This window comes from Notothenia coriiceps, unplaced genomic scaffold, assembly GCF_000735185.1.
Source record: "Notothenia coriiceps isolate Sejong01 unplaced genomic scaffold, NC01 NC01_scaffold00024668, whole genome shotgun sequence".
In the NCBI taxonomy this organism is placed as follows: domain Eukaryota; kingdom Metazoa; phylum Chordata; class Actinopteri; order Perciformes; family Nototheniidae; genus Notothenia; species Notothenia coriiceps.
This window is the reverse complement of record NW_011357369.1, coordinates 1134386-1140385: the sequence shown is the minus strand read 5'-3', so window position 1 is coordinate 1140385 and position 6000 is coordinate 1134386. Positions and strand designations below refer to the sequence as shown.

The following is a 6000-nucleotide window of genomic DNA, read 5'->3' as shown; positions in this document are numbered from 1 at the left end:
ACACACACTGGTTTTAAATGTGACGGTTTCAAATTTGCATTGAATCTGATTTAGTGTGTATTTTAACAACGTGTTCATCACAAAATAAATGTCTAAATGGAGTAGGTATACCAGTGTAAAAAAACAAACATTACTATCTAATTAATGGACCAACATAAAGCATAAAATATTTTAATTTCATTCCAACTATTTGCAGCAATGTGCGGTCATTGACAAGTAAGAATTTCAGATATTCATCAAAAAAAAAAACTCGTAAAATCCCTCAGTCTGAATGAAACAATAATCTGTAGCAAAATCTATCCTTACATTCTCCTGCAGGGAGGTAGGAAAACTGATATTAAACAGCACAATCTTTGATTCAAAAGCAAATAAAAAAGGAAACTCCAACACCAAAATGTAAAACATGGACCGAGTGATACATGGACAACTAAATGAGTCTTTAAGGTTTTCTGTTACAATTGCTATAGGTTTACCTTAATAGACTTAATTTGCAGTGAGGATAATTGAGTATATTCCATAAATGACAATAGATTAAAGTAGTAACAGTTATATTATTTTTACACAAAAAGTTCAAAATTGATGAGTGACCTCTATTTTGTTATTGTTGGCTATTAAAGATATTCTGAAATTCTTACACATTTAAGGCCATGTTCAAGATTAATATTCAAAATAAGAATATGTTTTTACAATCATATATATATATAGCTTTGTTAGGCAACTCTATCTGGAATTATAATACTGCAAAGGCTCTGAAACACGCAATGATGGATACTGGGAGATAATTGGCTGCATTTTCCGGTCAGAGAGGCTCTCTTTTCGGAGAGGCTTCTCTCTCTCACACACCGCGCAGGGGGAATAGAATCGTGCCTCGCGGGCCCGATGTGCGTTGGGGCTCTACCGCCGGTGTGCTAATGACGGGAGAGCGCGAGACACACAGAGAAAAAGTAAAGGGAGAAAGATAATGAGAAAGAGAGACGGAGAGAATACGGAGCTCCAAAGGCAGAGACAGATTCGATTTTTTTTTTTTAAATAACTTAAAAACCATAACACTGTCATTGTCATTACAGACCACCTTAAAAAAGGGAAACTCCTAGACACCTTTGTCTGTAAGGAAATAGAAAAGGGTAATCTTAACTCAAAAAGCATCCTTATAACATTTTTAAAACAAAAATCAACCAATCTGAAATCAACCAAACTGTGCATTGTACCACCTTGGATAATGTGCTTTGGCAATTTGTGATATGGTGATAAAGCTTCTTTAAATATGAATTTGAGAATGAGTAAAAGAGGAAGAGAGTCTGAAGTCATGTTGTCTGACAGACAGTTGTTTTTTTTATGTGTAGTATTTGGCAGCTAGATATTTTTGAGAGACGCAGGGAACATACTGACATAATGACAAGAGTGTGTTTTGATATGGTCATGCCAATAAAGCTTCTTTGAATTTGAGAGAGAGAGGGGAGGGTGGGAGAGATAGAGAGAGTGTCCCGCGGGCTCAGTGTGACCCGTGGAGTGGAACGCCGCGTGACGCAGGTGCAGAGTTCAGCACCCGCATGTCCGCGAGCGATTCTCGCTCAACAAAGACAGGAAGCTGCTGAGCATCAGGACTACAACACCGACAGGTTGGCTGCAACCATAAACAAACAAGCCGAAGATAACACAACAAAACACACGGCAGAGAAACGTTTCCACTAATTACTCGAGCAGCTTTTCTTTAAATAAGACAGTTACGAAGTCCCTTTAATCTATGTGAGGAAAACTGAAGGATATTTGAATGGTAAACTCAACTATACTTACGTTCTTTATCTGGCTGACGTGTCGACACAAAGGTGTTTCATACACTGTTTTTTTCTTCTTATATTGGAATTAAAAGAAAAATAAATAGCGTATAACCTATAGGCTACCAGAAATGAAAATTATAGAAAAGGTCTCAAAGTATTCCGGCTGTAGGCCTATTCTTACATTTTCAAATAAAGAAATAATCAGTAATCTAAATAATGTAATGAATAGGCTGTGTACTAATGTGTACTGGTGATACAAATATATAAAGATGTTGGGATAAATGGAAGATTTAAGATTGTTCCAAAGCAGAAAGAGGACATTACAGATAATCCTAAATAGGCATTAAAGCCCAATAAAAACGATAATAAATCAAATGTATTTAAATTACATTTTCAAATTAAAATTCAATTAATGAATGGAAAAAAGATCATGTCTATAATTAAAGTAGCTTTGGCAACCGCTGTTTATGTTGTCCTACCACACAAGCTGATCTTAAGGAAACAGAATTGGCAGGAAAGTGCCTTTTAGATTGTTAACTTATATTTGATCAAGTATTTTTCATCTCCAAACCTAATAACTAACACCAGTGGTCTCTGTAGGTTGTGTGTCCGTTGCGATCACAGTTAGTTGTGTATTGAGCCTCAGGCCTCTTGAAAAGCTTTATTGTAAAAGTCGAGGCAGCATCTACACAAATGAGTCTTCCAATATTCTGCAAATATCATAAATTACAGTAATCCTATTATATAAGGCTATTAACACCTTCGTTGGGTATGGAGGCTTATGAGAAGTTTACAAATACATTTTTCAAAAGTACTTTTTACATTGGGGAATGTGCAGAGAAATATATTTAAACACACTACAAGGCTACCCAGAAAAAATGTTGGTATCATCTGTTATATAATATGTAATTATGAATAATTTTGTGGCACTGATTTGTAAATTGTTTGAAATTAAAAGTGCAGTTCATTTAAAAAGTTCAAATAAAATATATTATTATTATTATTATTAAAACAATGTCTTACACAGACAGTCTGCAGCATATAAATCAGCTTTCACACCGCGTCCTATATGGCTTGCTCAACCTGATCGATATTCAGTCAAATACAGAAATACAATATCGTACAAAGACAAGTCAAGCTGGAGGCAGATTTAACTAGTTCATAATGATGTATAATATCATATTGTGAGTTAACTTCAGCTCTATAGATTCCGTTTGTACACACTTGGCTGTGCCTGTAGTCAACAAAGGACCATAAATGTTTACAAAACTTTAGCAGCTTTCTATTTTGTTTGCATTGTTTTCACCCACGGAGGATAGAGGCCTACAACAATGTGGAAACTTACAAAGTTGGAGCTTGTCAATGGTTACTGATTCCAAAAATCAATGCAACCTACAGGGAGTTTACAAAGTACAAGAAACAACACTTTAATGTTTCATCTGCTTGCCTCACAAAATCCGACAAACTCCAATTTAAACAGTTGTTTCATAAGTAAATATGAGTTAATCAACTTCCAGGCTTACACAGGAGTCCTTCGAGCTCTCTAGTGATATTATCTAAATCCTGTTTCTAATATTATTGACCTTTTTTTTAACCAAGTGCAAAATGGAGCAAACGGAAACTAAGAGTCCGGAGTGGACAAAGTCAGCGTGTGTTGGCCTCTGCATGAATCCTAGCACCACTATTATAGAAAGTAATAATGACTCATGATGGAATAACTACGTTTGGATTATTACAGGCATTCCCTTTGAAGTTATGTCATTTCCTCGAGTTTTTTTTAGTGTGCATTAGTCGTGGAAAACTTTTCTCTGCAACGACCTGTCAACGTGTTTGGACAGGCCCAACATGGCTCCTGCAGATCGTGCTGAAACACATCACTTCCTGTTCAAAATGTAAAGAGATCCACCAGCTGCCCAGTGTTCCTGCAGGAGCTACATATAAAATAAATGCCTGGTGTTTGATGAATTGATGATAATGGGAGGCTAATCTTATTTTTATGAAAACGTCACAGGCTGTTACTGTAATGAGAGGCCAAGTGGAAGGTAACCGGGTTATGAACATGGACTGAGCTTATGAAGACGTTGGCAATATTTGATATACAAACTATGGGAGCACACTGACACTGTTTTCTTTATGCATCTCAGTCAGTCTGTCGTTTTTGCCAGGAAGTAAGAGAGCAGGCCCCCATCAGCAAAGCCCCTGAGCGTTCTGTCACGCAATGGGCTGTAAAAATGCTTATCCCACACACACACACACACACACACACACACACACACACACACACACACACACACACACACACACACACACACACACACACACACACACACAGGTTATCCAGCATGCAGACAGCAGAGTGCCGGTCGGGAGTAATTCCTGCTCGGGGCACTGTGCTCCAGGCAAGGCAGGCGCGTGCTGGATATTTCATTATTCATTAATTTACTGTTTAACAAATCCTGTCATTACTGAGCCTGAGCCCAGTTCACACACACACACACACACACACACTCTCTCTCACACACACACTCACTTATTCACACGCAAAACACACACTCGCTGCAGTGGGTGTCAGGCGTGGCAAATCGTCCTGTTTGATCCCGGCCTTCTCAACAAACGGGGAGAGAGCCATGAATAATAAGAACCGCGAAGCCTCGCCGGAACGAGGGAGCGTGACACTGTCTCACAAAAAGCCCTTCAGCGTGGAGCCGACTCCGCCGGGGCCTCACCGAGGGCCCAGGGTTCATTATATGAAAAGACAAAACAAACAGTTGGCACAACCGCGATCAATATGAAAGGCAAAGCTCCCACACACACACAAAGGGAAAAGTGAACCAGTCATGTTTGACAAAAGACGCCGCACTGTTTCCTCTCTGCTCAAGCAGGAGTCTACTGTTTACTATTTTCACTCCGAGTCCACTAATGGGATCAGGATTAGAGCTGTGAATATGTGTTTGGCTCAAATCCCTGACAAAAACAAAGCGGTAGCTACTTGTGTTTCCCATGAAACAGTCGAATATATACAGAGTGATGAACTCAGACACTAGAATAATGACTTTTACTTTCCCTTTTCAGTCTACTTCACTTAATTAATTAACAGAGGAAGCCTCCAGGCTACAAATATTCATTATTCCACAGGAAGAAAAACATGTATCATAAATATTATAATGATATATTTGTGTTGTTCGCATGCATTTTAGTCCAAGTCCCTCTGTAAGAAAACCTCACCATCTCACACTGCACTGCACGGGGGCTGGAGAAGGTGGAGAAAGGTGACAGAGATGTGACATCAGACCTTGTGAAAAGCAAAGGTTCAAAGCCTTGAAGTCCTGCGCCCTGAATGCCACAGCGAGAGGATACGGTCTGGCGTTCAAGGGGAGGAATGACTTTGTTTTCTCGATCTGCTGCCCTCAAGTGTGTGGCGGTCTGTGGGTGGCCGCAGACTTGATGTCATTAACATGTGACATATGTAGAGCTGACTGGGAGTGGCTGCGGGCCAGAGTGTGTCTCCGCTGCTCAGAGTGAGTCTGGGCTCTGTCAGCAGTCAGCAGCCAAGCCACTGTCTGCTGCTGGTGATAGTGAGCACGTTTATCAGTATGCATGACGGGCAGTGTGCATGAGTGTGTGTTTGCTGGTAGCTTAGGGCATGAGGAGGAGGAGGAGGAGGGGTCTGGCTGGTGTTTCTACGGTGGGGATGTGGATGTGTGGGCAGGGACACGGGCAGTCCGGGTCCCTTAAGGTTGGACTCATGATGCTGAGCTGAAGTGACACAGCTGCTGCGGAGCAAAGAGTGCCTCTGCAGACGGGTCAAGGTCACACAGAGGAGAGCACACACAGCTCCTCACAATCACTTACACTCTGAGAGACACACACACTCAGGAATACAAAGCAATGCTCGCTTAGCCGCCAAGGCCAGAAATTACTTTGACCGGGAGATAGTCATGTCTGTTAGCAGGTTGCAGTCTGGTTTCTTAAGATGTGTATAAGGATGAGAGTCAACACTTCCCCTGTTAGCCAACGTGCTGACCCTTGCCTACACAGGTTGGATTGATTTGAGTCGAAGACAAAGAGGAGAGCATAACTCGCCCACACCCGGTTTTCCTCCAAAAGTAACTAAATCCATCTGTCAGCTCCTCTGAAGCTTGTCAAATAACATGTTGTATCTTGTTGTCCGATCTTTATCAACCAAAGGTTTGGCTTATAACAGCTAATTGTTTTATTTCAC

At 40.5% G+C, this 6000-nt stretch overlaps 1 protein-coding gene across 1 annotated transcript in view; it reads right to left on the bottom strand.

The window, feature by feature from the left end:
- hsh2d (hematopoietic SH2 domain containing) overlaps window positions 1–6000 on the bottom strand; it is a 364522-nt gene that overhangs the window by 268267 nt on the left and 90255 nt on the right. The gene's annotated exons all lie outside the window — the stretch shown is intronic.